Source organism: Musca autumnalis, unplaced genomic scaffold (genome assembly GCF_047663935.1).
Source record: "Musca autumnalis isolate F117 unplaced genomic scaffold, ASM4766393v1 scaffold_2, whole genome shotgun sequence".
Classification (NCBI taxonomy): Eukaryota; Metazoa; Arthropoda; class Insecta; order Diptera; family Muscidae; genus Musca; species Musca autumnalis.
This window is the reverse complement of record NW_027411755.1, coordinates 213,937,212-213,960,936: the sequence shown is the minus strand read 5'-3', so window position 1 is coordinate 213,960,936 and position 23,725 is coordinate 213,937,212. Positions and strand designations below refer to the sequence as shown.

Sequence of the window (23,725 nt, the reverse complement as noted above, 5' to 3'; positions counted from 1 at the left end):
TTACAACAACATCTGCAATCTTATCCCATTTTCCGAAATACCATTTCTTGAATAGGATCGTTATTTTTGAACGTAGAAGCCTGAAATTTAGTTTAATGTATCAGAATCCATCAACTAACGAATTTCGATTCTCATGTGGGTTACTTCTTCGGGCATTTATGGTGACGATATTTATTTTGCCTGGAATAGTTTTTGTTTTCCTCCCTATCGTATTGTTCACCATATTCTTAAAGAACTTATGATTTGTGTTACAACCCGATATGCTAATAAATCATTTACGCATACCTGTTGAATACCTTAGTGTTATTGTGTCGATAGCGAATTTTGGTGTTAATGAAATTAATAAAAACAGCAACAATAACAATTGTAAATATATGAATAATTTAGAGGTTCGTTCTTTGGCATATTTAACGTGCCTGGAGAACGTTTGGCATGCGAACATTCAAATAAATAGTTAATATTAGTTAATTTTATATCAACTTAAATTGATATAAGGGAAAATTTCAGGGAAAATAAATTGGGTTTTATTAAGTCATACACAAACTCAGAGGATTACAGGAGTGACATATATTTAAATGTCTAAATTTTCTATACAAAAGTCCGATCTGACACTCCCTTGTGGATGTTTTGTTAGTATCTTTGCAACAACAATTTTTTAGTGCATGTGTGAGCCATTACAAAAAATGGTGTCAGTTTAATATAAAACTTTTTTATGTCCATCAAATATATGTAGTATACCGTTTTTACATTATAAACGTTGTGAAAATTACAAAATATGTAAAAAATTCCACACCATGGTCGTCATACGAAAAATGAATTAAATTTTTATTAACAATTTATATTTTCAATTTAATGTGAAATTGTAAAAAAGAAAACAAACACTTAACAATAAATGAAAACAGAACGTTATGTTCCAAAAAACAAAAGCAAAACAAACAATGCGAAGCTTTATAAAAAACTATGAAGCCATGGGATTTCATGGAAATCTGGTCATATTTGTTGAATGTTTTATGACTCAATTATATTGACACCCTCCCACCAGAAAGAACAGCGAAAAACGAACTGAACCAATTTGAGCAACGTCATGTGTCCTGTTAAATGAATGTGCGACAATTTTTACTTTTAATTGCTGGCCATTTGTGCCACCTCGGCCGAAAAAAAAACACCAGAAAAATATTCCCAAACTTATGAAGAACATGAAATAATTTTTAAATACAGAACACATTGAGCAAAAAAGCGGCAGCAGCAACAGCGACAGAAATAATAAATTAAAAATAAGGCATATTTTAAAATGCCAGCTTTTTGTATGGGCCAAAAATTCATTTAGGCCATACAACAAAACATATGAATTGCAATGACTTTGCTCAGCGTTGTTTTAACATTCACTTATGTGAGGTAAAAAAAGGGAAAAAAGTGAATGGGCCAGCCAGCTCATCGCCATCACAACTCAGTGTGGCAATGATTCGGATGACGATGATGCACGTGAATGAGAACGCCACGGCACCAGCGATAAGCAAAACATATTTCACTATAAAGGAAGAAAGTATGCAGCAATTGTTGTTGTTTTCTGTTAACAGCTTGACATTCGCATTCAAGTTACAAATTAAGTGCAGTTAGCAACTTGTAATTTTTAATTTCTTTGGTAAATTAAATAATTTTTTTTTGGACAGTTATAATTGACCGATTACTCCCAGTGAAGAGAGGTTTACTGTTTGTGAAAGGGTATAAGGGTGGTACTGTTTCTGTTCGGTTGTTTTTGATATGATTTTTGGAATGCCTTATGTTAACAATTAACTGGATTACAATACAAATTGTAAGCCATTTATTTTTGACAGCTGTGAACGAACTTTTACACTAATGGTATATTTGACCCAGTTCGAGAGATATGTGAACCAATAAGTTATAAGAAACAAATAACTAGGTGTTTTCAATGCTATACAAAAAAATTTAACGAATCTTCTATAATCATTATATGTTACACTGTGTGTAATTTTTTGGGTCATTTTTTATTAACCATATTCTGACACCGCAGTGTGATAGAACACCAAAAATGAGAAGACACGTGTCTCGCCGTTTTTCCCCATCTCATCAACTTTCGCGGTTATAGGCCTCCAAAAGTTTGAGGCTTTGATGTAGAAAGGGTCATTTAGTCAGGACTATATCTTCCAAACCGTTAGGAAATTTGTATCTTCTCGAAGGCAAAGTTGTAGCTCTTGTCATAAGGAACAAAAATTGTGAACACATATTATCCATCAAGCTTCATCTGCAAGGTCAAAATCGCCATGGTCAAATTTCTTTTAAAATTTTTTCTCAAGTTTTGTTATACTGCTTTCAAACCGATCAAATTTGAAGCAAACAACCAACTACAAAAATGTGGCTCAGACCTCAATAAACATCTTTCTAGAATATACGAACTCTGTAGAAACGGATCTTAATGGTCAAAATAGTAAAACAACTGCGATTTTTATCCTCTTTTCTAGGATTCTGCTCCATAGATATTAAACCGCTCAAAAATCAAGAAAACAATCAACCTCAATACCGTATCAAGTTTTGTTATACTGCTTTCAAACCGATCAAATTTGAAGCAAACAACCAACTACCAAAATGTACCTCAGATCTCAATAAACATATTTCTAGAATATACGAACCCTGAAGGAACAGGTCTAAATGGTCAAAATAGCTAAACAATTGCGGTTTTTATCCTCTTTTCTCGGGTTCTGCTCCATAGATATTAAACTGTTCAAAATTCAAGAAAACAGTCAAGAACAAAAGTTTAGCAAAGGCTTCAATAAACAACTTTCTGGAATATGCGAAATGTCTATGAACGGTTCTTAATGGTAAAAATAGCAAAAATCTTTTGAAAATATCCAATTTTTATACTTTTTTCTCCGAATCTGGTCCAAAGATACGCAACCGCCCACAACGAAAACTTTCCGATTTTTTTTGAAATTTTGTCAAAAGGTAGGGTTTGTTGCGCTGATTACGGAAATGTATATTTTTTTTGGGCGGCGGATTCGGTTCGCCTGTTATTTGACCCAGGCCAGATTTAAAACCGGGTTACACCCGATTCTACTGAACCGATTATTGCAAATTGGGTATCGTTTGAAAGCTTGTTTTAATCAGTTGTTGTTTTAATAGGTGCGCCTCATGATGTTCTTACGCGGCTTACTTCTTCACATGTATAATTTGACACTTATATCGGGATATCTAAAAAAATTTAGCCTGAATAGCATCGTTTGCACACATGGGATCGATGGGGACTTTTGGACGTTACTTCTAATGGTAAACCGTAGCTTTCCAAAATTCAGCTTTGTGTGAATTTTTGCTATTTCCCCCTTATACGCATGTCTATTTTGACTGGACTATTTGCAGGAATTCCAGATTGCAGTCGTAAAACAAATACTAGGTCGGCCACCAAACAAATTAGTTGGGTTGTCTGTCGTCAACTATGTAAACATAATTGCTTCTAAGTCAAATATGTACAAAGCTTTGCGAATTAAACGATAGGCTGACTATCGATGTGGACTATACCAAAACGTGAACCTATACTGTCTGATTTTTTTGTACCTTTAGCGAAGACTAAATACCAAATTTAAGTTATTATTGAAAGTTAAAAGTTTCAAAACACTGAAAATCAGAGGATACCGTTCTATATCGGCTATATGAAGACGTGGGCCTACACCAACAGATTTCTAGTTGAAAGCTTTATGTCCCTAACCAAGACTAAATACCAAATTTATAGCATTTCCGTGGGGTTTTGCAGCCAAAATCTTCAAAATACTCCAATTTTTCCGGGACTATATGAAAACCTGCCCCCTTATTCTGTAACTTTTTAACAATTTACTCATTGTTTATTTTACAACAATTTCATTTGTTTGTTTTGTAGTTGTTACAAAAACAAAAGAAATTTTAACAACTTTTGAATCGATAAAAGTTACAGAATAGGCCTGCTGGAAATGTTCGTTTTTGAATTTTAGGCATTTCCAAATACCAAAAATCGGGAGGTACTGTTCTATGGGGGCTCTATAAAAATATGGACATATACCGACAAATTTCAGGTGGAATGTTTTATACCCCCACCAAAGACTAACTATCAAACTTCAAATTTCGGTATGAGATTGAGGACATAACTTTCAAAATACCGAAAATCGAGAGATACTGTTCTATGGGGACTCTATAAAAACATGGACCTATGCCAACAAATTTCAGGTGGAATACAAATGTCAGCTACTTCGATGTGTTAATGAGGCTGAAACCTATGGGTGTTACATGAATTCGTGGACCTATACCGACAAGTTTCAGGTGTAAAATTTTATACACCCAACGATGACTAACTATCAAATATCAGTCATTTCGGTGGGATATTGAGGCAACAACCTTCAAAATACAAAAACAGCTTGAGGTACTTTTCTATGGCAGCTGTATGAAAGCGTGGACCTATACCGACAAATTTCAGGTAGGAAGTTTTATACCCCCAGCGAAGACTAACTATCAAATATCAGTCATTTCGGTATGAGATTGAGGACGTAACCTTCAAAATATCGACAATCGGGAGGTACCGTTCTATGGGAGCTACATAAATACGAAGACCTAGACCTACACATTTCTTGTGGAAAGTTTTGTACCAACAACTAAGATTTAATATAAAATTTCATTCATTTCTTGGTTATAATTTGGTTAAAACCTTCAAAGTACTTAAATCGGGAGGTATCGTTCTAAGGTGCTACATTTATCAAAACGTGGACCGATATAGCTCATTTCCTATACCAAACATCTTGGAGTAATATAAACTTCTATACCTAATTATAAAGGTCTACCTTAAAGTTTGCGAGCTGGATCTTGATTTCAACAGACGGACGGAGATCCTTATATCGATATAGAATTTTATGCTGGTCAAGAATATATACATACATATACTTTATAGGGTCTCAGATCAATATTTCGATGTGTTACAAACAAAGTGACAAATTTAATTATACCCTCCATATTGTGCTAGATGGTGTGGAATACAAGTAAGAAAGTATCAGTCGGCTTTGCCGACTTTCATATACGGACAGATCGAATGTATTTAGGGTCTTTTTAGAATTTTGTGGCCGTTTTTGGACATTTAAACTTACCGAAAAAGGTGGATTAGGATTAAAGTTCAAAAGTGTTACGGAGGAGATACATAAACGAAATTGACCGACTTGGTCCATTATGGAAGTAGATCTTATTTTGGGAGTCATATTTTTCAATAGATATCGCGCCCACTAGCCATTTCAGTGGGTCAAATTTTGCACCAGTATACCAGGAAGCATAGACTTGTCACGGAAAATATAATATCTCTTTATACTGTGCCACAAGGAAGAGCATCGGTACCCATTTCCAAAGGATCTTCGAATTAGAGTACTTGAGGTGGAATTTGTTTTTAATTTCAACATACTTCATACTTCATATTTTTATTTTATTTTATTTTATTTTATTTTATTTTATTTTATTTTATTTTATTTTATTTTATTTTATTTTATTTTATTTTATTTTATTTTATTTTATTTTATTTTATTTTATTTTATTTTATTTTATTTTATTTTATTTTATTTTATTTTATTTTATTTTATTTTATTTTATTTTATTTTATTTTATTTTATTTTATTTTATTTTATTTTATTTTATTTTATTTTATTTTATTTTATTTTATTTTATTTTATTTTATTTTATTTTATTTTATTTTATTTTATTTTATTTTATTTTATTTTATTTTATTTTATTTTATTTTATTTTATTTTATTTTATTATATTTTATTTTATTTTATTTTTTTTCGATCTCGGCTGAATTTGACCATGCGAACTTCTGATTTGTAGCCGAACACACTACACACTGTGCTACGCTTACGAACATTAAAGCTGAAAAGACATCCAACGTTTGGGTAAGGTTTTGTGTCGTTTTGGCCGTTTTTACACTGTTCAGCATGATGCCGAAAAATTCAAATTCAAATTGAAATATATGCCGGCAAACATATCAACGCTGGACTTTGGTGTCGGCGTCGCACAGTGTTGCCGCTTCCATATAAAAATAGAAGGCGTTGACCTAGATTGATGGATTTTTGCACAAGTAATTATGAGGGCACAGGAATGAAAAATATCAACTTTGATCCATATCGGTTCAGATTTGGATATAATTCTTATATATATCTTTTCCCGATTTTGCTATAATTCGCTCAATTTTTGATGAATAGCCTTCAAATTATGTTTAATTTGAAGGCTATTCATCAAAAATTCCTCTATATCCAAATCTGAGCCGATTTTTGCTAAAATCGGTGAAGCTACTCAGGAGCCTAAGAAAATATCACATACTAAATTTGAAGGCTATTCGATTAAAATTGATCCAGTTATAGCAAAATCGGTAAAAGATATATATATATATAAGGGCTATATCTAAATCTGAACCGATATATCTCAGAAAGTTGCAGGGATGGGCAGAATGTTTTTACACATTTATATTTGGAAGAGATGTCCAATTAACTGAAAACAGTAGCCAAGGTGGCAATCAAAACATCTGCTCTACTAAATATTAAGAATTGTGAATTTTTTTTATCAAATTTAAATTTTGAATTCTTGATAACGGTACAACGTTTTCCCCATCCAAAACTTTTAGTATTATCAAAAAATTTTTCAGAAAATGTTATTTTAAATGTCGTCTAATTTTCATATGATTATCGCCCTAGATTAACTGGGAAATATTTTTCATATTTAAAGAGCAATAACTTCATTATGGATGCACATATCGACAAAATTGTTTCAGATTCCTTGTATCGGATGTGTTTACTGTAAGCAAAAAACATAAACATATGTAAAAGTTAACATCACATTTTTTGTTTTTTGTCAACGCCCAACACAAAACTTGGTTGGATGGATGTGTTTTCAGCTTAAGGGTGTTATAAAAGTTTACATGTGCACCGCCAACTGTTTTTTTTATATTGTTAACAAAAAACTCAAGTGCCGACGGTGAGCGTTAAAGACACAACCCTACGATTTGTGGTCGGACACACACGCTCTGTGCCACCGTACTCATTACTTAGTAAGTATTCAAGTATGTAGTTTTACCTTGTTATATTACTCTGTAATGGGTTATATAATGACTATCGGATCCGAATTTTTGCTGGGACTAAACAAGTGTGTGGTGTATTCGGCTACCAATCAGAAGTTCGCACGATCAAATCTAGCAGAGAGCAAAATAAAATGAAAATATGACGTGTGTTGAAATTGAAAACAAATTCCACCTCAACTGGTTTAAAAATAGAACATATTTTTTGCTTATAGCTCATTTTTATACCCGAGGGGTATATAGTATATAGTCGACCCCGTTTCGATTATAGCCGTCCTTCACTTGTTAAGAATAATTTTCGAAGACCTTCAGACCAATAACTGTGGAGTTGTTTTGTACCCTCAGCATTTGTGCTAACGAGGGTATATATACCCTTTGATAGGCAAAATTTACCTCTTCGAAATAATGGTTTTAGGCACCAACACAGTGGATCCACTTGTATGGAGAAAGTGGTCAAAAATATTTAGAGTGTAAAAATCAACCAATGCGTCGGGTACAGCTTTGTGCTCCTGCGAAGAGTGTTTTAAGAAACCACGAGCGTGACATTCTCCCCCTTTTCCCTCTGGAGGGGGTGTTCGGTAAGAATTGTTTATGCTGTTAATACAAAATGACATGAACAAAGGTCCCGATTATCTTATGATGCAAAAATAGGCTTGGGGAAACAAAACAATCTCCAAAACAACATAAAATCCAACCAATTTAGCGGATTAAAAAATCAATATTTTTGTCAGAAAATTCTTATAGCGTTCTTCCTGGAAGGCACGTACTGCCAACGTATGACTAATTTGGAAGAATATTTCTTCATCTCGCCACTGATGCCAATTATGTTAATGTTATGTTAATGTGTTATACGCTAATATATCCATAGAAATCCTATTCTAGGGCAGCTTTAGTCAGCAACCCACCATTTATTGTGTGGCACTAGATGGCAGCTGATTTTAATACGGAATAATCTTAAACCCATGACCTACTTTGGAAAATTATTCCAGAGGTGGGCACTGGTGGGCATCATGACTAAAGCCTTAGGTCAAATTTAAGTATATAATCGAATTGGCATTACCAAATACACTAAGAAAATATGCAGCTAACTAGAATTCCACAACACTCTAAAACACTATTTTTTAATGAAAATTAAGCGATTACCTCCTTCTTCAAAATCTTCTATAAAATTTTGCTATACGTATTAGTTTCGCGATATTTTGAATATATTTACTTGCACTTAAAATATAGGTTGTACTCACAACATAAAATATTAGTCAAATGTTCCGACTTTTGAAGCTATTCTTAAGAAGATCGCGTTCGAATGAAAAAAAAAGTAATATATTTTGAAAAAGGTCCACTCTGCCAGCTATGAGTCAGAGTTGCCAGATGTTGTACCAAAATTTTGACATTCATTTTTTTATTTTTGGCCAATGGGTGGATCCACTGTGCTACGGCCGGTATGTGTGGTGGCTAGTGTGCACGACATCTCTCAAACCGAATATTAGATGAAATTCGAATGGTGCTTCCGGTATTCAAAAATATTCGCTAAAATGGTACGCGATGTCTCATAAACGGAGCAACCGATTTGGTCCAAACTTTGGATCTCAAAATATTTTGTCCAATCTTAGTCTGTATTCAAAAGATGGCCCTGTCGTCCACTCCTTGAATTACACAAATGTTAAACATTTTTGGCGGTTAAAGGTCTGTTCAAGGATCCTTCGGAAATATTTACCGAAGGTACTCCTTGTGATCCTGTTTACAGCGATATTATATTATCGAGAAGAATGACCACCCAGCAAAACTTTTGAGCTTTAATCCAAATCCATATTATTACGTACGTACGTATTATTTTTGGGAAAATTTTTTTCAATTCACACAGGCTGAGGGTATATCTGTGTCGGCAGAGCCGGCGGATACTTTTTTACGTGTATTATTTTTTTGCTCTCTGCTGTATTTGATCATGCGAACTTCTGATTTGTAGTCTTCGGCTTTACCGACTGATAATTTTTTATTTGTTTTAAGATATTTATATCTCAAATAGATGGAATAGATATCATCAAAAAGATGGAATTTTGTGCAAAAGCATCTTAAGAAAAATAATTCTCCCACAATTTTAATGCGTAATATGTAGTCGATAGCTTATTGTTTAGCAGTTATTTTGATATTATAATCATTTCCTTATATATAATTATCTGCCCTCTCAAAAATATTTGCAAAAATATTATGATATCTTCTTAATGATAATTAAATACAAAATGCTCCATTAAAAGATAATTTCATTGCCCATAATAATTTCTTATTAACAAATTAAGTGCGTGCTATTCGATTGGAAAATAACAAATCCATTAACTTGCCATTAACTCTACACATTTGCATTTATGAAACCAACAAAAACCAAGAAAATCCGGCAGTAATAACAGTTATAATTTACATCTTATCAATAATGAATGAAAAAAATAGAAAATAAATGCAAAATTATCAAAAAGAAAGTTTGTTTTTTTTATTCTCAGATGTTATTATTTCTGGTTTGTGTCACAATCGTGCTATTATCTACATTGAGAAAAACAATAACAAAGAAATTCATTTTTCGCATTATTTATAGAATGTACCGGCCACTGCTGTTGCCACAACAATAAAAATGATGAATCAATAATCATCGCACCATTTCTTCAATAGCCATGAACTTTTTTTCTTGTAAACACAAACATTTCCAATCATTATTTTCAATGAGATGTTTTCTTTTTTTCAATGATAATAAAAATCATTGTTGATTTCTTTTTCTTGCTTGAATAAAACCTTCCTCTTTGCCGTTATCATCATTTAATGATGTTGTGATAATAGGGAAAAAACGCCGAACAAATAATATGCTGCTGGACCAACGACGACCACTGTGTAAAACTTGCCATTAAATCCTCCAACCTACACACAAATTCCCCAACAGCATCCGACAACACTTATCCTTAAATCTTTTGAAGATGTCTTTGGTATCAACATCGCCATCATCGTCATCGGCATTGTCATTATTTTTCTATCATTTATTTCTAGTCCATCTTTTTTTTTTGGTAAACAACTTCAACTGTTATGGTTATTATTGTTGCTGCTGCTGTTATTGTTGCCTCTTGGTGACTCTTAGTTAAACATGCTTAAAAACACAATCCTATAGAAAGGTTTTCATTCTTGTTATTTTGTTGGTCCTCTATTAAGGAACACAACCAGGATTTGCTATGGAAATAAATATGAAAATCCGCTGAATCTCATTTGTAATGTTATCTCTAATGATGGTGGATATAATAAATATCTAAGCGATACTGAAATTATTTGAATATCTTAACTAAAAATCGCTTAGCTATGTACTTTGATATTATGAAGGGAAATAGTATTGACAATTGTTAGGCAAATATCCTTATCAAAGGATTTGATTTTTTTATTTAGGTAACATCGGCTAAAAATAGCTCATAATAGGGGGTATGTATTTTACAATTTCTCTTTGGCTCATATCTGGAAGCCAATTAACATATTCACAAAGGCATACCCAAAACATGTTGTTTATCAATTGACATATTTCAACTGGGGCATGCATTTTACCCTGACAAAACTTAGCATTGCTTCACGCAGTTCACATCCTAAACCTATCATTCCATGTCATTCATGGAATATTACTTACTTACTTACTTACTTAGCTGGCCCATTACAGAACATTTGTTCTATAGGCCGAACTAAGAAGAGATCTCCATTCCTCTCTATTTGTTGCTTTGCACACTGGAATACCGCGCCTTGTCATCTCATCATCCACTTGTTTGCGCCATCTATTCCTTGGCCTGCCAATTCTGCGTGCACCGCCATGTGGCATGTATTCATACGCCTTTTTAGCGGGTTCATCATCGCTCATTCTTTTGATATGGCCTAGCCAACGCAATCGCTGCATCTCGATACGTTTAACAATATTGATGTCGTTGTATAGCAGATACAGCTCGTGGTTCATGCGACGTCGATATTCACCGTCAACGCAGATTGGTCCGTAGATCTTTCGAAGAATTTTTCTCTCAAACACACCAAGCACTGCCATGTCTGCTTGCGCAAGTACCCAGGCTTCGGAGCCATACATCAGCACGGGTAGTATCAGTGTTTTGTAGAGCGTTATTTTTGTTTGACGAGATGTGGCTTTGTTTTTAAACTGCTTACTTAATCCAAAGTAGCATCTGTTGGCCAATACAATTCTTCTTTTTATTTCACAACTGATGTCGTTTGTTGTGTTGACGGAGGTGCCGAGGTAGACGAAGTCTTTTACTACCTCAATATTATAGGAACCAACTTCCACAGTCGGTCCGAGCTCAATGGACGCATTGCGCGTCGACACCATCAACTTGGTCTTCTCACCGTTTACCGCCAGACCCACTTTAGCAGATTCTCCTTCGACCTTTATAAAGGTATCAGTTACTTCTTTTACTGATCGACCCATGATGTCTATATCATCAGCATAAGCAAGTAACATGTGACTGTTGGTGTAGATTGTGCCACTTCTTTTGACGTTTGCCTCTCGTATAACCTTTTCTAGCAGGATGTTGAAGAGGTCACACGAAAGGCTGTCTCCTTGTCTGAAACCTCTTTTGGTACCAAACTCTTCGGAGAGGTTCTTTCCTATTTTAACTGAGGACCTCGTGTCAGTTAAAGTCATTTTACAAAGCCGGATGAGCTTTGCGGGAATACCAAATTCAGACATGGCTTGGAATACCTTTGAGCGCAGCGGACTGTCGAAGGCTGCTTTATAATCGACAAAAAGGTGGTAGGTGTCGATCTGCATCTCTTGGGTCTTCTCCAGGATTTGCCGCAGGGTAAATATCTGGTCAATGGTGGACTTGCCAGGTCTAAAGCCGCATTGGTATGGTCCAATAATCTCGTTGACCATTGGCTTTAGTCGTTCGCACAATATCCCTGACACGATCTTGTAGGCAATAGGGAGTAGACTTATGCCCCTATAGTTAGAGCATACAGTCTTATCTCCCTTCTTGTGGACGGGGCACAGGATACTCAGGTTCCAATCGTCGGGTACTCGTTCTTCCTGCCAGATGGTGCTAACTAGCTGATGAATACACCTTATCAGCGTGTCGCCTCCGGTTTTGAACAGCTCGGCTGGTAAGCCATCGGCCCCTGCTGCCTTATTATTCTTCAGCCGATTTATTGCTGTCTTTACCTCATCTTGGCTGGGCGGTATACATTCAATACCATCTTCTGGGATTGGGAATATACCTCCCTATTTCCGGAAGGTTTTAGCCTCATTATCACACAGTCTTCGGTGGGGGTACAAAACTTTCCCCCAGAAATTTGTTGGTATAGTTCCACGACTTCATATAGCCCCCATAGAACGGTGCCTGCCAATTTTCGGAATTTTGAAGGTTGTTGCCACAATAATCCACCGAAGTGGCTGAAATTTGGTCTCCATTTGGGGTATTAAACATTCCATATGAACTTTTTCGTTATTGGTCCACGCCTACATATAGCTCTCACAGAACGGTACCACCCGATTTTCGGTATTTTGAGGGGTTTAGCCTCATTATCACACCGAAATGGCTGAAATGTGATACTTAGTCTTCGTTTGGGGTATAACACTTTCTCCCAGAAATTTTTCGGTATAGGTCCACGCCTTCACATAGCCCCCATAAAACGGTACCACCCGATTTTCGGTATTTTGAAGGTTTTTACCTCATGTGTTACTTAGTCTTCAATGGTGGTACAAAACTTTCCCCCAGAAATTTGTCGGTATAGTTCCACGCCTTCATATAGCCCCCATAGAACAGCACCTCCCGATTTTCGATATTTTGAAGGTTGTTGCCACAATAATGTGGGGTATTAAACATTCCATATGAACTTTTTCGTTATTGGTCCACGCCTTCATATAGCCCTCACAGAACGGTACCACCCGATTTTCGGTATTTTGAGGGGTTTAGCCTCATTATCACACCGAAATGGCTGAAATGTGATACTTAGTCTTCGTTTGGGGTATAACACTTTCTCCCAGAAATTTTTCGGTATAGGTCCACGCCTTCACATAGCCCCCATAGAACGGTACCTCCCGATTTTCGATATTTTGAAGGTTGTTGCCACAATAATTCACCGAAATAGCTTAAATTTGGTATTTGGTCTTCATTTGGGGTGTTAAACGTTCCATATGAAAGTTGTCGGTATAAGTCCACACCTTTATATAGCCCGCATTGAATGGTACTACCCGATTTTCGGTATTTTAAAAGTTTTAGCCTCATTATCACATCGAAATGGCTAAAATTTGGTACTTAGTCTTCGTTGGTGGTAAAAGCTTTTCTAACAGAAATTCGTCGGTATAGGTGCAAGGCGGGTGTGCATTAGGGTTATGATTTTGATGAGTTTTTACTTAAGATTACATAATTATAAGTAAGATAATTTTTTAATTATAAAGTGATTCGATAAAGCGGAAGCTACAAAAAAGATTTTAATGTTTTTATTTTTTAGAACTTTTGACAACTTTTTGAAGTCACTGTAAGCAGATATTTAACTGTAGGGACATATGAAATAATCAAAATGACATAACCGTTTGTTTCTCATTAATCTTATCTTCGTATTATTACATTTATATCATGCTATATTATATATAACTTTATTTCATATATCATAAAAATTAAAAGTGGTTTGTGCGAGATCTTTGTCGATATTTAAAGGGAATAAAAGTTATTTTAATCAATATTAGGCAAAAGGTCATTCCTTCGTGCAACATGAAATAATTTTTTAAGAAAAAAATTCCTTCTTTTGTATTAAAAAACAAATTCAAAGAGGTTATAATAAAATGGAATGAATGTTAGTTTAAGCACCAATAAGCAAAAGTTCATTCATTCTCACTACAGGAAATCATTTTTGAGAAAAAATGTCAAAAAGTCATAACCCTAGTGTGCATACCATTGCACCACGGTGGCTTAATTGTCATATTTTTTCTGTTAATCCTCTTCATCCTCGGCATCACTATGAGTTATCGTTGTTTCGACAGCTTCCTATGTAAGCTTATTTTATCCTAATTCTGATTTTCTTTGACGACTTCGATTCCGCCATCCCTGTGGATTCCATTCAAGCGCCATCTTGGTTATTCAATGAACTTTTTTAATTTTTGAATTTTTTCTTATGGTGTGGCCAATCAACTTCCATTTCCTACGTTCTCTATTTGTGTGGGTTCCAGGTACCTTAAGTTCCATATCTCTTTGCTACTTATGGTACTGGGCCAGAATATTCTGCATATGATTCTGAAGCATTTCTTTATGCATACCTGCAGCTTTTGCGTGTTGGTGTTAGATAGAAGTCAGGTTTCACTGCGGTATAGCAGATTCGATTTTATACAGGCCTTGCATTTTTATGCTTGGTTTTCCTGGATATAAATACGATGGACGTGGACTTTTTAAATATTTTTTTCAAGGGCTATTTCATCAATGAACTTTGATTTTTATACCCTCAGCCTCAGGCTAAAGAGGGTATATACACATTGATATGACCAAAAATGTGCCTCATCGAAATAATGGTTTTACCCCAAGTATGTTTGTACGATATCCGTTTCAGACAATTTTGAGTAGATCTAGCAATGTCCGTCCGTCTGTCTGTCTGGCTGGTGCGCACGATAACTCTCGAACGGATCAATCGATTCAGTTCAAATTTTGGGTAGCGAAATATTTTGTCCAGATTTGATTTAAGTTCGAAGAGGGCCATATAGGTCCACTCCTTCAGGTACCTCGCCCACAAATGTTCAAAAATTGTCGCAAAACTTGTGCGCACGATAACTCTCGAAGGGAGTAACCGAATTGAACCAAACTTTGCATATGGTAATACTACCTCTAGGCATAAATCAGGTTCGAAACGATGACCATATAAAAGGAGTTGGCGTTGGCAGATGAATTTTGGTATAAATACTTACAGTTCACTGACAATATCGACAGCAAAAAATTGGGAAGGTCGGTCGACGTTTTGGGATAGTCCCCATGCAACGGTACTTCTTAATGTTTCGGTATTTTGAATATTTTAGCTTTGTTAAAAATCGAAATTTTGACTTTGTATTCTTTTCCTTGACGGTGTATTCTTTTTCGGGGACAAGTTCATACTTTTTGAGATAATGACCCTGGAGCTCCAAAAAAACGTGGTTGTTCCTAACATAACACTCGCGTACATACTTGGATTACGTCCAGATATGGAACGTACATCGTACCACTCCTTACGGTATCTCCAAAGACAAAATTTGGAAAATGTAAAGTTTAAGGTTTTTTATACCCTCAGCATTTATGCTAACGAGGGTATATATACTTTCATACGGGCAAAATGTGCTTCATCGAAATAATGGTTTAAGACCCCAAGTATGTTTGGACGAAATGTGTTTCAGACAATTTGGAGTCGATTTAGCAATGTCCGTCCGTCTGTCTGGCTGGCTGGTGCGCACGATAACTCTCGAACGGATCAGCCGATTCGGTCCCAAATTTGGCTTTCCTAATATTTTGTCCAAACTTAGTTTAAATTCGGAGATGTGTTATATCGGTCCACTCCTTCCGGTACCTCCCCCACAAAAGTTCGAAAATGTTCGGAAAATTTATACGTACGATAACTCCTGAAGGAAGTAACCGATTTGGTCCATAATTTGCAGCTCGTGAAATGTCTACCAGACTTAGATAAGGTTCCAATATGGACTCAATCGGTCCACTCCTTCGGGTACCCCCCACACAAAATTTCGGATAAGTACAGTTTAGGACCTGCTCTCGAATCGCTTTGATTTTTGTTTTAGCAACTTGTATTCACTGCCCCCCATACGACGGTACAAGTTTCATCAGGGGCAAGTCCATACTTTCTGAGAAAATAGCCTGAAAGTTGCACAAAACGCCTATGACACCGTGTGAGGTGGTTGGAGCGCAAGATAACACTCGAACGGATCTGCCGATTGGGTCTAAAATTAAGCTTTCTTAATATTTTGTTCAAACATAGTTTAGATTCGAAGATAAGCCATATCGGTCCACTCCTTCAGGTACCTCCCCCACAAAAGTTCAAAAATGTTCGGAAAAATTGTGCCCACGATAAGTCTTGAAGGGAGTGACCGATGTGGTCCATACATTACACACCCTAATATATCTACCAGATGTATATCAGTTTTGAATATGGATTATAATTGTCCACTCCTTTGCGTACCTTCCACACAAAATTTCGGATAAGTTCACTTTAAGACCTGCTCTCGAATCACTTTTATTTCTGTTGAAGCAATATGCATTCGCTGCCTGAATTAGGATGGTAAAAGTTTTTTCAGGGGCAAGTCCATATTTCTTTGTCTTCGTCATATTGTTTCCAAACTTAGTTTCATGGGAAATACCAGTCCACAACTTTCGGTACATCTCCCCAATATTTAAAAAATGTCACTAAAATGCTAGGACGATATCACCTGAATGGGGCAACCAATTTGGTCCAAACCTTGGATCTCCTAATATTTTATCAAAATTTAGTTTAACTTCTAAAATGGCCCATATCGGTCCTCCTTAAGGGTACCTGCCCTACAAGTTAGTGCAGTTAATTCCTAATCCACATTTTTGTCGGCAAGTTCAAATGCCCAAAAAGGGCCACAATATTCTGAAGAGACCTTAAATATATTCGATCGTTCCGGAGGTGAAAGTTTCGCTTCACATTGGCTGAGGGTATATATCTGTCGGCAAAGCCGACTGACACTTTTTTACTTGTTATGCTTGGTTTTCCTGTATATAAATACGATGAACGTGGACTTTTTAAATATTTTTTTTCAAGGGCTATCTCATCAATGAACCTTGATTTTTATTAATTAATTTTTTCAAGGACTATCTGAGCAATAAACTTGGATTTGTTTAATATTTTTTATTTTTGACGACCACCTCAGCAATGGGCCTGGATTTTTAAATAATATTTATTCCAAGGACTATCTCAGAAATGAACGTGATTTTTTTTAAATTTTTTTTCCGAGGACTATCTCAGCAATGGACAAGGATTTTTTAAATCATTTTTTCAAGGACTATATTAGAAATGAACGAGGATTTTTCAATAATTTTTTTCAAGGACTATCCCTTCAATAAACTTTAATTTTTTACATAATTTTTTCAAGGACTATCTGACTAATAAAAGTGTATTTTTTTAAATAACTTTTTTTAAGGACTATCTCACCAATAAAATTGCATTTTTTAAATATTTTTTTCAAGGACTATATGACTATTAAATCTGGATTTTCTAAATAGTTTTCTCAAGGACTACCTCAGCAACGAACGTGGATATTTTTAATCATTTTTTCAGTGATTATCTCAGCATTAACGTGGATTTTTTAAATATTTTGTCAAGGACTATCTTAGCAATAAACCTGAATTTTTTATATATTTTCTCAAGGACTATCATAGCAATAAACTTGAATTTTTTAAATATGTTTTTTCAAGCTTACTTAAATGAACATGGATTTTTAATATTTTTTCAAGGACTATCCTGTCAATAATCGTAATTTTTTAAATAATTTTTTCAAGGACTATCTTACTTAAATTAACGTGGATTTTTAAATATTTTTCTCAAGGACTATCCTTTCAAAAATCGTGAATCTTTTAAATAATTTTTCAAGGACTATCTGACTAATAAACGTGTATTTTTTAAATAACCTTTTTAAGGACTATCTCACCAATTAACGTGAATTTTTTACAATAATTTTTTCCAGTATTACCTCAGCAATAAACGCGATTTTTTTAAATAATTATTTTCAAGGACTATCTCAGCAATCAACGGGGATTTTTTTTATTTTTTTTTCAAGGACTATCTTAGAAATGAACGTGGATTTTTAATACATAATTTCTTTAAAGGACCATTTCATCAATAAACGTAAATTTGTTTAAATAATCTCAGCAATAAAACTAAATTTTTAAATATTTTTTTCAAGGACTATCTCAGCAATAAAAGTAAATTTTTAAAAATAATAAATTATTATATAATAATAAATGAAAGTGGATTTTTTAATATTTTTTCAAGGACTGTCTCATTAATAAACGTGAATTTTTGAATAATTTTTTCAAGGACTATCTGACTAATAAACGTGTATTTTTTAAATAACCCTTTTAAGGACTATCTCATTACTAAACGTGCATTTTTTAAATATTTTTTTTCAAGGACTACCTCAGCAATAAACTCGAATTTTTCAAATAATTTTTTTTCAAGGACTATCTCAGCTATCAACGGGGATTTTTTAAATATTTTTTTCAAGGACTATCTTAGAAATGAATACATAATTTTTTACAAAGACCATTTCATAAATAAACGAAAATTTGCTTAAATAATCTCAACAATAAACCTAAATTTTTAAATTTTTTTCAACGACTATCTCCGCAGTAAACGGAGATATTTGTTTAAATAATCTCAGCAATAAAACTAAATTTTTAAGTAATAATAAATGAAAGTGAATTTTTTAATATTTTTTTTTCAAGAACTATCTCATTAAAAAACATGAATTTTTTAAATAATTTTTTCAAGGACTATCTGACTAATAAACATGTATTTTTTAAAAAATCTTTTTAAAGACTGTCTCACCAATAAATGTGAATTTTTAAATATTTTTTTTTCAAGGACGATCTCAGCAATAAACCTAAATTTTTAAATAATCTTTTTCAAAGAACTGTCTCTGCGATGAACGTGGTTTTTTTAAATATTTTTTTCAGGGACTATCTTAGAAATAAAAGTGAATTTTTAAATAAGGACTTTCTCAACAATGAACGTGTATTTCATCAAGTACTTCACCAATAAACGTGGATTTTTAAAATAATTTCTTTTTCAAGGACCTCCTATTTTTAAATATTTTTTTAAGGACTATCTCTGCGATGAACGGGGATTTTTTACATAACTTCTTTCAGGGACTATCTCATACTTCACCAATAAGCGTGGATTTTTAAAATAATTTCTTTTTCAGGGACTATCTCCTATTATTAAATATTTTTTTTAAGGACTATCTCTGCGATGAACGGGTATTTTTTAAATAATTTCTTTAAAGGACTATCTCATGGTTCACCAATAAACGTGGATTTTTAAAATAATTTCTTTTTCAAGGACTATCTTCTATTTTTAAATATTTTTTTCAAGGACTATCTCTGCGATGAACGGTGATTTTTTAAATAATTTCTTTCAGGGACTATCTCATAAATAAAATGATAGTGAATTTTTCAAATAGTTTTTCAAAGATCTCAGCAATGTAGGTGGATTTTTAAAATATTTTTTTTCAAGGACTATCTCAGCATCGAAAGCGAATTTTTTTAAATAATAATCATTTATTCATTAAATCATTAAATAATCATTTTATTCAATGATTATCTCATCAATGAACGTAGATTTTCTATGGGTTTTTTTCAAGGACTATCCCAGAAATTAACGTGAATTTTTTAAATACATTTTTTCTCAGCAATAAATGTGCATTTTTTTAACGAACGTGGATTGTTTAAATATTTTTTTTCTGAAGGACTATCTCAGCAATAGACGTAAATTTTTCAAATATTTTTTTTTCAAGGACTATCTCAGCAGTAAACGTGAATTTTTAAATAATTTTTTCAAGGGCTTTATCAACAATAAACGTACATTTTTTAAATAATTCAAGGACTCTTTCAGCAATGAACGTAAATTTGTAAAAAAAAATGTCAAGGACTATCTTAAATTAATGTGGATTTTTTTAATAATTTTTTTCAAGGCTATCTAAGCAATAATCTTAATTTTTTAAATATTTTATTTAAGGAATATTCCAGCAATGAACGTGGATTTTTCAAATAATGAACGTGTGTTTTTAAATAATTTTTTTTCATGATCTATCTGACCAATAAACATGGATTTTTTTAAATAATTTTTTCGAGGACAATCTCTGTAATGAACGTGTTTTTTTAGATTTTTTAAATAATTTTTTTAGGCACTATCTTAGTAATAAACGTGGATTTTTCAAATATTTTTTTTCAAAGACTATCTCACCAATGAACTTGAATTTTCTAAATAATTTTTTCAATGGCTATCTCACCATTAAACGTGAGTTTTTTAAATATTTTTTTTCGAGGACTATCATTTTTTTAGCTTGTATCTTTTAAATAATTTGTTTCAAGGACTGTCTCACCAATAAACGTGCATTTTTAAAATAATGTTTTCAAGGCCTCTCTTAGCAATAAAAGCGGATTTTTTTAAATATTTTTTTCAAGGACAATCTCAGCATCCCCTCCATATTATGATGCCACACCTAACCTCTAAATATTTATTCATCCCACTCTACTGCACAAAAAAGTAAAGAGGCAACTTTGATACCTCTTTGGCCAAGGTTTTAGTTTGCTCAATTTAAGTTGTAAAGAGTTTTGTTATTAAGTTGTGATGCTGTTCTTTCTTGCCGCTACTTATTCTACTTCTGATTATGCTGCTCCATTGCCGACTTTGATGATTTTCTTGTTGTTATAGTTTCTCTATTGTTATTGTTATTATTTGCTTCCTGTATCAAAACAACAACAACTGCAATTACATTATGAAGTAGAAGAGGTATTTGTTGTTGTTTCATTTCTTACAGAACTCTGATTGAGCATGCAAACCTAGGAGTACTTTGCCTGCCTTCTTCTCTGTTAACTTAAAAAAGGGGGGTTTTATTTTTTCTGTTATTCTTGTTGGTCGAAAATAAGAGGATTTAATTAATTTGTAAAATAACTTTTTACTTGTTGTTTTTCTTCTTCTTCGAACTCCATATTGCTATTGTAATGTTAAGTATTCGAAGGCAAACAAAACTTGATGATGATTTGCTCAATTCGAGGTTGTTTGTTTTTTCCTTTTATTGTTTGGGATTTTCTTAAAGATTTCAGATTGCTAGCAAACATAACCCCTGCAAACTAAAGCCATTTAACTTTTAACAGCTAAATGCTCAATTCGAGAAAAAAGAAATAATTATAAAACAATTTTTTGTATTAAATAATTATTTAATTTAGTTGTTGTTCTTTTGTTTTTGTTTGCCCACAGAATAAGAATTTAAATTTGCATTGAATGGGAATATTCACTGATTTCGATATGCTTAAATAATGTGTTAAGTTTGTGGTGTGTCTGTTGATGTTCTTAGCTAAGGAAATACCAAAGCAATTGTTGACGATTATTTACGACCACTCAAATATAGTCAGTTATTTTTTTTTCTATATTTTTTGTTATAACTTCACAACGAATTCAAATTTATTTGTTGTGCATCTGAGATGACAGTAGAATAGAACAAATCATTATTTATTCTTAGAAGATAATTCGTCATGTTTTAATGGCATTGTTTTTTATCGAATCGTTAAATGCTTATGCCATCATTATTGGTAAACTTGATTTATATTTTAAAATAAAACAAGTAAAAAAGAATCACTAGACATTACCGACAGAAGTATACTCTTAGCCTGTTACAATCCCAATACACGGTGCGTCTGAACTAACTTTAAATGAAAAACAAAAGAAATCACCGGAGGGATTTTTAAATAAATCGCAGTCAAAGGTCACATTTTAGGGGTTTTTAGCTTTTCGGGTTTTTGCATGGAAACCGCAAGTCCTATCAAAATGAAATTAGAAAATCAGCCTTTGTCTTCTAGCCATTCATATTCAGTATGCCTGGTGAGCTGAATTAAATCGCCAGTGGGACTTCGGAGGGCTTTTTAAATAAATCGCGGTCAAAGGTCACATTTTAGGGGGTTTTTAGCTTTTCGGGTTTTGCATGGAAACCGCAAGTCCTATCAAAATGAAATTAGAAAATCAGCCTTTGTCTTCGAGTAATTCACATTTAATATGCCTGATGAGCTGAATTAAATCACCAGCGGGACTTCGCTAGAATTCACTTTGTCAGTACAAAACTCCTTAGGTCAGCTCGATTAAATTTCAATGAATTAGAAAAGTGCTTACACCAGAGAAGTTTTTGCGGATTCTGAAACTGCAATTTTCAAAGATGAGAAAAATAAAAAAAAAAACTAGTAAGAAAGGCGTTAAGTTCGGCCAGGCCTAACTTATTATACCCTCCACCACGAGTTGTATGGAAGTAAAATGGAACAATTAATTTCCTTTCGTTTATGAAGAAGAATAAATACCAAATTTCAGCAAGTTCGGTAAAACAATGTGGCTAAACTACAAAATACGGAAATTCGGGAGGTACCGTTCCATGAGGGCTATATCAAAACGCCGACCTACAAATTTCTGGTGGAAAATTTTTAATGAAGACTAAATACCAAATTTTCGATATTTCGGTAAAACCTTCAAAATAACGGAAATCAAGCTGTACGCTTCTATGGGGATATACTAACCCGCGGACATATACTGATAATTCTCTACTGCAATATTTTATAACTACATGAAAGACTAAATAACAAATTTCAGTCTTTCGGTAGGTTATTGGCGTCACAATCTTCAGAATTAGGAAAATCGGGAAGTAGCGTTCTATGGGGGCTATATCGAAACGTGGACCTATACCAACCAATTTCAGTCAGAAAGGCTTTTACCTTCAACAATGTCTAAATACCACATTTCAGCCATTTCGGTGGGTTGCTGTAGCCACAACATTAAAAATACCGAAAATCTGGAGGAACCGTTCTATGGTTGCTATATGAAGGCGTGGACCTACACCGACAAATTTCATAGGGAATATTTACTACCCCATATGAAGACCAAGTTCCAAATTTCAGCCTTTTCGGTGGAATATTAAGGCAACAACCTTCAAAATACCGGATAGGTGGAGGTACCGTTCTATAAGGGGCTATACTAAGGCGTAAACCAACACCAATAAATTTCATATGAAATGTTTTATACCCCAAATGAAGACCAAATACCAAATTTCAGATACTTTTGAGGAATATTGAGGCCACAACCTTCAAAACACCGAAAATCGGATGGTAGGTTCAGCCATTTCGGTGTGATAAGGAGGCTAAAACCTTCAAAATACCCAAAATCGGGTGGTACCGTTCTATGGGGGCTATATCAAAACGCGGATCGATATAGAACATTTGCAATACCAAACATCCTGGGAGTAATATAAACTTCTATACCAAATTACAAAGCTCTATCTTAAAAATTGTGAGCTGTATCTTGATTTCAACAGACGGACGGACATGGTTATATCGACTTAGAATTTTACCCTGATCAAGACGAATATTTCGATGTGTTACAACCGGAATGACAATTTTAATTATACCCTCCATATTATGGTGGAGGGTATACAAATCGTTGAAGGGATTATTTGTTTTTACAGTGTTTTATTTAACTTGCTTTGGTGTCCGTTTGGTTCAAATCTGGTAACTCATTTTTAACACAGTTGCTGTTGACCAATCGGACTTTTCAGATTTGGATGACCATACATGAAGATGAAATTAAAACAAAGATTGGTCCATTTTACAGAGTTTTAACGATGTTTTATTTAACTTGCATTTCAAATCTGGTAACTCATTTTTAACGCAGTTGCAGTTGACCAATCGAAATGGAACTTTGCACACTTTTCAGATTTGGATGACAATACATGAATGTGGGCCCATTTTTTTCTACTACCCGATTTCAGGTATTTTGAGGATATTATCTTCATTTTTTGCCCGAATTAGCGGTCAATTGGCATTTGGGATTTGGGAACTAGTTCCAAGGAACTATTCCGGACAAGGAACTATTGGAACTTTATCC

General features: G+C 33.8%; 1 protein-coding gene across 4 annotated transcripts in view; it reads left to right on the top strand.

Annotated features, from left to right (window-relative positions):
- The window catches only part of vir-1 (virus-induced RNA 1), a 273,677-nt gene that overhangs the window by 48,119 nt on the left and 201,833 nt on the right, over positions 1-23,725 (top strand). The window lies entirely within an intron of this gene.